The sequence below is a fragment of the Mesoplodon bidens genome, assembly GCF_964165515.1.
Source record: "Mesoplodon bidens genome assembly, chromosome: 8".
NCBI lineage: Eukaryota > Metazoa > Chordata > Mammalia > Artiodactyla > Ziphiidae > Mesoplodon > Mesoplodon bidens.
Window position 1 is genome coordinate 74,596,001 of NC_138165.1, and position 12,593 is coordinate 74,608,593.

At 39.4% G+C, this 12,593-nt stretch overlaps 1 protein-coding gene across 8 annotated transcripts in view; it reads right to left on the bottom strand.

The window, feature by feature from the left end:
• Positions 1 to 12,593, bottom strand: part of HECW2 (HECT, C2 and WW domain containing E3 ubiquitin protein ligase 2) — a 412,125-nt gene that overhangs the window by 256,119 nt on the left and 143,413 nt on the right. Inside the window, exon 1 of one of the 8 annotated variants that reach the window (XM_081242424.1) lies at positions 10,960 to 10,981. The exons of the other annotated variants lie outside the window; for them this stretch is intronic. The gene's annotated coding sequence lies outside the window, so the exon portion shown is untranslated. Of the gene's footprint in view, positions 1 to 10,959; positions 10,982 to 12,593 lie in introns of those variants that run through there. 8 annotated transcript variants of the gene reach the window in all.

Below are 12,593 nucleotides of genomic sequence, written 5' to 3' on the forward strand. Positions count from 1 at the left end.
TTGCTAAGTAATCTGGGGAGGTGAAACCTCACCTGAAGGGCAAGTACTGAAAACATTCATTATGAAAAGATTTGTATAGACTGGAAATGCACCCTCATATTTTAATTTCCTAGATTGGACATTGAAAAATAAAACCAATAACAATAACTAACATCCTTGTTTAACCCTTCAAATTCCCCCCAAAAAACCACATGCATACACACACATGCACATACCTGTTCAACTACACTGTACTTCAAACTCCATTTTGTGTTTTACTATATAAATGAGGAAAGCAAAGGCGGGATTATATTTATGTCTAGAGACACTAAAGAAAACATAGTATGCCTGCAATAAGCAGAGATGTGAGACCTCTGGGAAGAGAAAGCAGCGAGCCATCAGACCCCGCAAGCCAGCTGTCACCTGAGATGAATAAAGTTATCACCAAATTCTCAACTAAGACCCCTTCCCAGTGGCTTTTCACGGTGCCTTCTTGCTAAGAGAAAGCATACTCATTACTCACGGTTTATCATACATAATCATAGCCCAATGCTTAGCTTACTCGGCAAGAGTGTGCTAGGAAAATGATTAAGATCAGAAAAATCCTTCCTATTCGATCTACCAATAAATGATTTCAGGGCATTCAACAGAGAGCCTGCAGTGACTGAAGCTGCCCCTCACTTCCTCTTTCCGGGTGGAAAAGTATCAGAAAATGCAATTTTCCCTCCAGCCTGCTGCCCTTTAGGAAAAGGCTCTTCTCCCCACAATTTTCTCAAATGATATGTTATGATCCACAACATAATAATAGCCCACCTGTAAATTTGTAAAAGGGATGGACACAAATAGAAAGAATTTTAAGTTCCAAAAGTTGTTCATTTTAAAGACTGAGTCCAACAAAGCTTTCAAGCTGTTGATTAGCTTGAATCATATTTGACTGAATATGCAGCCAGACAAATATGAGAAAATAATAAAGATTTGGTTTAACTCTTCTGAATTCTTTAAACATGATAAGGCTTTTAATTCAATTACTTAATTAAACTTTTCTTTTGCAGATGTGAATAGATAATTCACAAAAGGAAAAATTTAAATCACTAATAATTATATGTTAAAAATTAAAACAAAAATTAGATATAATTTTCTATGCACCAAAATATCAACTCTGAAAAATAACAGTACTCAGAAGTGAAGGTGCAGTGAGACAGAAACTCATGCTGCTGACAGAATGGTTTTGCAAAGCTCACTGGGCATGCCCTTGGAGAAGAAAAGGCATGTAGACCAAAACTGAAGGCAGTGGGGGACAAGTGAGTCCTCAAAAGAAGCAAGTGAGTTGTTACTAGAAGAGGAAATGAATGCTGGACAAAAATAAAGGAAAAAGAAACAATGGCAGACCCTTATACATGTAATTAGAGAAGAATTTAGGATAGAGAGTGTGGGAAGAATCAAGACAACATCTTTATCTCAACAGTCAAGGAGAGAACGTAATGGGCCCTCACTGGAATGATATTCATTGACATAGATAACAATTTTTAAAAAATTGATCTACACTCTTAAAATGCTATTAAATTAAGAACAGCAAAACCATTTCAAGAATCATTTTTAAACATTATCCCAGATATGGAAATCAAAACTTCGTATATTTTCAATACCTGTTTAAAATTCCAACATATTTTTCAGTAAATACACATGAAGTTCCATGATCTGTCCAAGGATTGATAAAAAGAAACAAAAAACTCTTTTATATCGAGCACTTTTGGTGGTTTCCTTGCCTAGCAACAAATAGTGATGGTTTGTGCAGGAGAAGTAAAATTGACTCATTCTAGAGTCATCTCTTTTCAAAGATATTCAACTTTTACTCCCTGTACAGCCTTAGGGGAAAAGATGTCTTTTTTCTCTTGTGTGGAACACATCCCAAGACATTAACTTCCGCTAAAGCTGAAGATAATTACCAATTGTTGGTAAATGGAATTCAGATATTTAAGAACTCTGCATTACTTTGAGGTGGTTGGAGCACATTTGTGTGGAAAAGTCTTTCTTGCAGAGCAAACTGCATAAGCTTCTAGCTGTGGATTGTCAAAAGCTGCTAAAAAAGATGACTAACTGTATTTATATACAATTGCTTATTCCATAAAACACCAGAGGTTATAACTACAAACGCTACTAATTGTGGCCTGTACTCTATACCCCACAGAACACTCCCCTCTTTTCTATTCCCGTTGCCACAACGGCACTAAGTCAAATCCACATCATATCATGTCTAGGCCATCACTTCTTTATTATTTATTTATTTATTTGGCTGCACTGGGTCTTAGCTGTGGCACACGGGATCTTTGTTGCAGACTGAGGGATCTTTAGTTGCAGCGTGTGGGATCTTTTTTTTTTTTTTTTAAGTCGCAGCATGCAGGATCTTTCAGTTGCAGCATGCAGGATCTAGTTCCCTGACCAGGGATCGAACCCGGACCCTGTGCACTGGGAGCATGGAGTCTTAACCACTGGACCACCAGGGAAGTCCCAGGCCATCACTTCTTAAAAGGCCTCCCTGATCCTTGTGTTTTCCCCCAGACAACCCATCTACTCTCTCCGTATAGCACTTTTTCAATGACGACGCTCCCAATCAAGTAAAATACATAATTAAAGGGCCACGATGATAGTGAACAAAGGGGCAGGGGTGGGACCTGGTTTAGGCAGGGTGAGTAGGCAGGCCTCTCACAGGTAGTGACATATAAATTGATTAAGTTGAGACCTGAAGTTAGCAGGCAGTTGCATAGTCCAGGTGAAAGGTGAAGATGGCATGGATTTGCATGGTGGTTCTGGGGGTCAGGGTGGTTTTTTAGTGTATTTCTTTATACTTCCTTAAAGAAACCCAAAGTTCTATACAAACTTTCTCAATAGAAGGTTATCTATCTGCTCCCCATGAAAATGCTTAGCACGCCCAGCATTGCTCATGCCATCCTCTCTACTTCTTGCACCTACTCCACCTTCAAGGTTTAACAACCACTCTTCTTGAAGAACAGCCAGCCAGAGGCAACATTCCCATGACTGAATTCCAGTGGCCTTTTTGATATCATTCATATCACGTGTAATTCACAATGCTTTAGAGTCTAATTATAAAGATTCGTGTCTTCTCTTGCCAGACTATAAACTCTTTGAGAAAATTACTGTTTCTCTTATATGTTATATTCTCCATAAAATAGTAAGTTTTTGGTAAATATTTTTCAAATAAATGAATGGATGGGGTTGACTCCTACTAATCAGAAAATAAGAATGTAAAAGGACTAAATCAACAGTATGAATACATGTTCCATTTTCTTTAGAATTAGCCACATTAGCCATCCAAAAAGATTTACTAAGTACCTACTTTGTGCTGAAAAGCACAAGTCCCTTGTTACAGCATAGAAAGAAATATAAATCAACCTGCAAGAAAGAAATAGAGAACAATTGCCTTCTATACTATAAGGTGTAAGTGCAAAAGTCACTTATACCTTAAGTGAAAAGAGCTCACTGCCAGGAATGACCAGCAGGGGCTGGAGTGTTTAAGAAAAGCCTAATGAGGGGCTTCCCTGGTGGCGCAGTGGTTGAGAGTCCGCCTGCCGATGCAGCGGACACGGGTTCGTGCCCTGGTTCGAGAAGATCCCACATGCCACGGAGTGGCTAGGCCCGTGAGCCATGGCCGCTGAGCCTGCGCGTCAGGAGCCTGTGCTCCGCAATGGGAGAGGCCACAACAGTGAGAGGCCCGCATACCGCAAAAAAAAATAAAAATAAAAAAGCCTAATGAGAAAAACTGAGCTGGACCTTGAAAGATATGAGGAGGCCTTTGAAATACGGCATGAATTTTAGGCCAAAGAAAGAATGTGATTAAAAAGTAAGGAAAATAGAGAGAAAAAAAAGTAAGGAAAGATAGTAATTAGCTTCCACTACCTTCACTCTGGTCCAAGCCACTGTCATATGTCATCACTTACATCCCTGCTTCCATCCTTGATTTCTTACTGTCTATTCTCAACATAGCAACCAGAGTGATTCTCTTCAAATGTAAGTCAGAACATGTTGCTCTCTACCCCAAACCCTACAGTGGTCCCCGTTTCAGTCAGAGTGAAAGCCAAAACCCTTACAATAGTCTGTAAGGCCCCACATAATCTGGTCTCTGGTGCTTTCTGACCTCATCTACCACTACGGCCACCCATGCTCATGTGACCCTAGTCCCACTGCTGCTCCTCGAAGGCACCAGCCACACTACCACAGGAGCCTTTGCATCTGCTGTTTCTTCTGCCAAAGAAGCTCTTCAGGCAGAAGACCTGAACAGACATTTTCCAAATAAGACATACAGAGGCACATGAAAAGATGCTCAATACTGCTAATCATCAGGGAAACACAAATCAAAACCACAATGAGATATCACCTCACACCTGTGAGAACAGCTATCACCAAAAACACCACAAATAACAAATGTTGGCAAGAGTGTGAAGAAAATGGAACCCTTGTACACTGTTGGTGGGAATGCAAATCAGTGCAGCCACTATGGAAAACAGTACGGAGGTTCCTCAAAAAACTAAAAACAGAACTACCATATGATCCAGCAATTCCACTGCTGAGTATATATCCAAAGAAAAAGAAAACACTAATTCAAAAAGATACATGCACCCCAATGTTCACACCAACATTATTTACAATAGCCAAGATATGAAAGTAACCTGAGTGTCCAACAACAGATGAATGGATAAAGGAAATGTGATATATATACATAAATATATGTGTGTGTATATGTGTGTGTGTGTGTGTGTGTGTGTGTGTGTGTGTGGAATATTACTCAGCCATAAAAAAGAATGAAATTTTGCCATTTGCAACAACATGGATAAACCTTGATGGTATTATGCTTAGTGAAATAAGTCAGACAGAAAAAGACAAATACTGTATGATATCACTTATAGGTGGAATCTAAAAAACGAAACAAATGAAAGATTATAACAAAACAGAAACAGACTCACAGATACAGAGAACAAACTAGTTGTTATCAGTGGAGTGAGGGAGGGGGAAGGGGCAAGACAGGGGTAGGGGATTCAGAGATACAAACTACTATGTATAAAATAAATAAGCTACAAGGATATACTGTACAGCACAGGGAAATATAGCTATTATATTGTAATAACTCTAAATGGAGTATAATCTATAAAAATATTGAAGCACTATGTTACACACCTGCAACTAATATTGTAAGTCATCTATACTTCAATTAAAAAATAAAATAATAATTAATAAATCACCAATACCCGAGATTTCCATGGTATATAGAATGATCTGGAAGAACCAAAAAGTTAAATGAATATCAATACACAGCATGTGGATAAGCAAACAGTTCTGTTCAGTATCATGACCCTGCTTATTGATACCAAGTTTAATCTTGATTCAAGTATTAGGATAAAAAACGTTTTGAAACCTTTCCCAAATGGACTGCCTACATTTTCATAGCACACATAGTTTTCAAAATTTTCTGACAAAGAAAAAAATCCTTTTAACCTAGGTATTCTTTATCCAGCTGCACTCTATTAAGGAACTGAAGAAAGCAAAAAATACACAAAACAATGAACTGAAGACTTTTTATGAGTCTTCATTCAACCATTCTTCCCATGCAATGACAGAGTCGATCCCTACCACTCACATCTCTGTCTTTTAGTCAGTCACTCACTAAATTTCAGATGATCCAACAATAAACTGATGCAAAGAGAAAATGCATGAACGAATAAAAGACTCAGGATTTCATAAAAGTCAGTGAAAGTGATTTTGAAGAACTACTTGAACCACATGCTAAACCAATGATTAATAAGGGTCCGGCAGAGTTAGAATAGTTGACAACTGAAGGAGGAAAAATATTAAGTGCAATGTCACTTAATGTCACAGGATTAAAAGGAATGTCACACGGGAAGGCTGACAGTGGCCTGGCACAGCTTTTGTAATATGACTTTCAAGACTGGGGTAGAAAGACAAATATCATATTACGCTATTATACAATTTTTGAAAAGATTAACTCCCCCAACCCTCTAAAAATGTCAACTCTTCATTTGTTCTTTTTTCCACTGTAATAATTAGGCCGTATTTGTGATTACAAACAAGATTAGACTGATTTCCATAATTTGAACTTTTGTTTGTCGAGATCCAACTCTTTTTTCCCCTAATCACTATGAAATCCGGCTTCCCAGTGTAAATGGATGTGCTTTAAGAAGGCTGCTTTTCTGGCATCTCTTGTCTATGCCCTGCCCTCACAGTCACCCCATGGTATCTCACAACCGCCTAATGATGGAGCTGTAAATTCCAGATTGCCATTTCCAGACGAGAGCACCACACTAGTGGGCGGCACAGCTGAGACCCACACTTAAGTCTTTAAAGCCTAAATCTCGGGCTTCCCTGGTGGCGCAGTGGTTGAGAGTCCGCCTGCCGATGCAGCGGACACGGGTTCGTGCCCCAGTCCGGGAAGATCCCACATGCCGCGGAGCGGCTGGGCCCGTGAACCATGGCCGCTGAGCCTGCGCGTCTGGAGCCTATGCTCCGCAACGGGAGAGGCCACAGCAGTGAGAGGCCCGCGTACCGAAGAAAAGAAAAAATGCCTACTTCTCTTTCCATTTGTCACCGTTCCTTGTGGCAACTATACCAAGCCCACATCATGGGGTACCTACAGTTACCCACAAAATTGAGTGGTGGGGGGCGGGTGAAATCATCTGTTTACAGGATTTAAAATCAGCACCTTCCACGCAGGCGCCGAGCAGCCTCCTGCTGCCAAAGCCGAGCTCCTGAGCTGACCTGCCATGCTTCCTCCCTGCCTTCTCACTCTCATTTTTGGTCCACCTACTGTAAGCTTTGCAGACATAGAAAGTCATTATTTCTTTATTTGTTATGAGCCACAGATCTATTATAAGTCAACTTTATAAACCCACAATATTGTTGAGAAGCAGCAAGGTCCCTCTCTCAAAACAGTCTCCACGGACTCTGACAATTTTGTAACGTGAAGGCACAGTAAAGAGGCCCGGAGGCACGGCTTTGCCGATGGGGGCCATTCCAGAATAGGACTCATAACAACCACATCCTTTTTGCCCATCTCCTCTCACCCACCCATTTTTGAAAAGGATGATGAATATGTAGTAGAGGGTTCCTTGAGCAAGCACATGAAAGTTTGTACACAGAACTGCTGCAGTAAGCAGAGAAGTAAAGTTCTGCCTCCCACGTCAATACTGGGGCTGGATTTCATGACATTTGAGTATGTGTTAAAAGGAAGACAGTGTTGGCCTCTTAGCCTAAAGATACTGGGAGGAGGGAGGAAATTTGTGATGTCAACTCTGGGAAGCTTGCCTGTCTAAACTACCAGCTTCCTCCTGCCCAAATGCACCAATGCCTACAACTAGTCCTCAGGGACCCTAACAGCACTCCAGCCGACTTCAGAATGACATGTCATAAGTCCCTAACAAAGCAACTTGGTCTTCTCCACCTTCTTCCCTTCCCACTAGTTTCACCAAGATGTCTAGTGCAGTAACAGTGACATGGAAACGATTCACTGAAAGTGGAAAAAATATGGAATGAAATAAGGTTGAAGTTGGTGGAATGATTTCTGAAGAATAGACAATTCTTACAAAATAATGATAGAACCATTTTAATTGGGTTATATATCAGATAAAGTTCTATTTTAGGTAAAATTACCAATTTCTAAAGATGCTGAAAAAATTCTTTAGTTTCAATGAGTTAAATTATTTTAACTTATTAAATTTATAGAAATTGGAGGGACTTCCCTAGTGGCGCAGTGGTTAAGAATCTGCCTGCCAATGCAGGGGACACAGGTTGGAGCCCTGGTCCAGGAAGATCCCACATGCCGCAGAGCAGCTAAGCCCGTGTGCCACAACTACTGAGCCCGCGCTCTAAAGCCCGCGAGACACAACTACTGAGCCCACGTGCCACAACTACTGAAGCCCACGCGCCTAGAGCCTGTGCTCCGCAGCAAGATAAGCCACTGCAATGAGAAGCCCGCACACCACAACAAAGAGTAGCCCCCGCTCGCTGCAACTAGAGGTAGCCCGTACTTGGCAGCGAAGACCCAAAGCAGCCAAAAATTAATTAATTAATTAGTTAATTAAAAAAAGAAATTGGATTTCTTCTCAAAATTCAATATACTACAAGAAGCTGCATTTTAATTAATAGATTAAAATCTATTCAAAGAAGGAAATCCATTCAGTTTATAAATATTCACTTTTGCTTAGAATGCTACACTATTAAATTTAGAAAAATACCATGGCCTTAATAGTTTCAAACAAATTAAAATCTTGTTAAGACGTAAATCAATTATAACTGGTTGTAATTGAGGGAAAAATCTCAAAACACTATGCACTTATCCATTACTTTATTAATCCAATTCTTTTTTTAAAAGAAAGATCCCAGTGTAAACCAAAAAACCACTCTCTGCCATGGTCAGTCCTTCTGTCATGACGCATGAGTAACTGGGATAAAGAAGAGATTTTGAATCACAAGTATTGGCACTTCTCCTCTCTCCCTCTCCTCCTCGAAGAGGAAAGTGTTCTCCTGCCTGCCTTCTGGAAGTAAGGAGACCTTGCTGGTCAGCCGGGCTGAGAACCAGAGAGACAGCTGTGTATGGCTCTCGCCTCAATCCAGCGTGTCTGGTACAAGGCCCATCCCTAGTCTCTTCTGACTCTTTTCTCTTTTTGGTTAGGCAAGTTGGGATGGGTTTCTGTCACAGACTTAAAGAATCCTAGATAATACACTGGACATGTCCCACTGTTTAGTTACAAAACCTAGGTAATGGGGGAAGCAGGGAGGGAAAAAAAGGAAAAATCCAAAGAATCTGAGTTGACCTATAAAACACTGTGCTTTGCCAGAGAGGGGCAGGGAAAGAAAGACAAGAAAATGATGTGGTGGTGGGAGGGGAGATGTATATACAAATTTCTAGCTACAACATAAACAAGCATTTCTGGAAATCTAATGTACAGCATAGTGATTATGGTTAGTAACACTGTATTACATACTTGAAACTTGGTAAGAGAGTAGATCTTAAATGTATCACCACAAAAAAGAAATGGTAATTATATCACATGATGGAAGTGTTAGCTAACTATGACAGTAATCATTTTGCAATATATAAATGTACCAAATCAACATGTTGTACACCTTGAACTTATACAATGTTGTATGTTGATTATGTCTCAATAAAGCTGGGGCTGGTGAGGGGGGAACCAAAAGAAAAAGACTGTGGGGATTAAGTATGGGGAGCATTTTTTTCTGGGGGATTAGTGAGGAAGAAGGAAGATGGGAGAAGTAGCTACCAGGAATACAACAACCACAGGATGTGTTAAACTACCATATTCTAGACCCCAACCCAAATCTACTGATCCTAACCCACCCATGGGACACAGCCAAGGCATCAGATTGTAAACAGGTTCCCCAGTTGATGTTGATGAATGCTGAAATTTGAAAGCTTACTGATGTAAGAAATCACCAGCTAATCCCTATAGAGTCCCAAGTTAGACCAAATAATAACTTAGATGCTCTCTCCCCAAGTATATCCAAGTTTATTAAATTTTATTTTATTTTATTATTAAATATTTAAATAGTAAATATTTAAATATTTATTTTATTAATTTTAAACGAACCAAAAGTCGACTGAGAGACTTTGGTCTTTCTAAAATTTAATTCTATTTCCCATAAAATTTATAGCGACAATTACTTAAACAATAAAAACTTAAATAACAAAAACTCTTATTTATTCATCCCCATTCTTATTCCAAAAAAATTTTTCATGGCGTATTGCAGTATGAGACGCAACAAGCTGAAAGAAGTCAGTGAAGAAAAGCCAAGGGAAGCAAGCCAGGGGTCAAGTTTATGCTCAGAATTCTCGCCATTCAGCACTGCTCAGATACTAGAAATAGGCCATTGATTTGTCTCTGAACTTCCTAGCATCCCAATCAAAGACTCACAAGGACCACAGGCCTAATCCACATGTCTATAAGATAAACACAAATGGTTTCCTGGTGATAAGCCCTGACTTTAAGTAAAATTATATGACTTTAAGTAAAATAAGAGATTTCTGCTTATTAGTCTTTATGATATAGGAAGTATTAACCTGTATTCTTATATCTGCATCAAGTATGACATTTGTAATTGTATTACCTTTTTTTTTGACATCTTATTGGCTTAATACAAATAGTGCCAATTTGGGCACATTTGTACATAGCTCTATAGTGGTCTACAATGTACTGTCCACTACAAGCTATCAGCCACATATGGCTACTGGGCATCTGAAATGTGGCTGGTCCAAATTCAGATATGCTATAAGTATAAAATACACCAGATTTTAAAGACTTAGTACCAAAAAAGGGAAATATCTCAAGTTTTCTACTGATTACACATTAAAATGATAAAGTTTTAGATATATTGGGTTAAATAAAAATAGATTATTAAAATTAACCTCACCTGTTCTCTTTGTGACCACCTGGAGGGGTGGGATGGGGAGGGTGGGAGGGAGGGAGATGCATGAGGGAAGGGATGTGGGAACAGATGTATATGTATGACTGATTCACTTTGTTATAAAGCAGAAACTAATAAAAAATAATAATATTTAAAAAAAAATTAACCTCACCTGTTCTTTTTACCTTTTTCAATGTGGCTACTGAAAAATGAATGTGTGGCACACATTATATTTCTACTGGAACAGTGCTGGTCTAGCAGCTACACTCCTGCTTAACTCAAGGGTCAAATTTAGACTTAAATCTTAGATCTTAAAGCAATGGCTGGACTTCTTATTTTTTAAACAATTCTTTGTGAATATAACTTCTCATAAATAAGTTTCTCTTTAAGAATTTGGCAACAGGAAGTTCAAGATAAAGTCCACTAACAGAAGTCTGACCTTGAATATATGACACAAGTGACTAAGGGCAAAACCACTGGGAAGGATCTTATCTTTTTGTGAACATGAAGGAAGCTGACCAGTACATGTACCTGCATAAAAGGCCACTCCTCTCCTGCATGAAGATTTATTTATTTAGTTAGTTAGTTAGTTAGTTAGTTATGGCTGCATTGGGTCTTCGTTGCTGTGCAAGGGCTTTCTCTAGTTGCAACAAGCGGGGGTTACTCTTCGTTGCGGTGCACAGGCTTCTCATTGCGGTGGCTTCTCTTGTTGAGGAGCTCAGGCTCTAGGGACACAGGCTTCAGTAGTTGCGGCATGCAGGCTCAGCAGTCGTGGCTCACGGGCTCTAGAGTGCAGGCTCAGTAGTTGTGGTGCATGGGCTTAGTTGCTCTGCGGCATGTGGGATCTTCCTGGACCAGGGCTCGAATTCGTGTTCCCTGCATTGGCAGGTGGATTCTTAACCACTGCATCACCAGGGAAGTCCTCTCCTGCATGGAGATTGGTGCAGAGATCATTTCTGGGCAAGATCTTCTTCAGAAAACAATTCTTGTCTATGTATGACCAAATGAATGATGACCCCAAAGCTCTAAGGAAAAAACATGGGCCAATAAACACATCCTGGTATATTTTCAGAGCAGGGCTTACCATTGGGCCACAATCCAATGATGTAATCCTATGATTTCGGTAAATCAATTCCAGGACGGGAAGTATAAAAACAAAACTAAGCCCCATCCACAAAGACCAGTGAGAATCCATGATGAAATTGTGTCATCCAATGAAAATGAGCTTATTTTCTGCTAAACTTGCTTTTAACAGTAGTTTTACTCTAAGTAGCATGCTTAGGGAAGTCAGCAAGACATTTATATGTATTCCCTCTGCCTACAGAAGCCATGTAAACAAATGAATCCACTCACACAAGAGAGGAGAGGGTAGACTCCGTTCCTCTTTAAGAAAAAAAGACTCTCATGATTGAAAACACCTAATCACAAAGGGTTTGGGACCCCCTGCAAGAAACCAGTTATGAATTCTTTTTTCTATTACATCATAAAATTGTAGGGTATCCAGCTGGGGTGATGCTAAAATCTCTTGGTCAATGAATTACTTCAAAAGAAGACTTTGAAAGACTACAGCCAACTAAATTAGTTTTAAGTACATATACCCAAAGTCTAAGTAAAAAATAAACTGCCCCGAAGCACAGCACTACCAGCCGAGTCCAAACCCAGTGTGGGGTATGCGGTGGAACACAATCTTTGGGACGTTTTTACATCAAAGTAAGATTTAAGAAGAAAAGAACATTCTAATCAGGATCTGCATATATGATCATGAAAGAAAAATTTTGACTGTTTGACAAAAGATTCCTGATTATTAATGACATTTGTTGACTTTAAATGCAGCTTTAAGATATCATCTGCTTTAATGTTCAGTGATAACTTGTATTTAGTTATTTTAACAGAGTTTTATCTTTGTATAAATTATGTTATGAAAAAGTCATGTTTAAATCTGGAAGCTCAAGCCAACTAGGTGGGCTCTTCAGTTTAGAGCGCATCCAGAGCTCATTAGCCCCACCTAATGACAGCACATCTAGACCTCTGGAGCTGCTTTAGGGTAAGGAATAAACAACTGTGGAAGTTGAAACTTCAAAAACAAAATTGTATAACAAAGTGAATCAGCTATATGTATACATATATCTCCATATCCCCTCTCTCTTTACAGCAGAAACTAACAC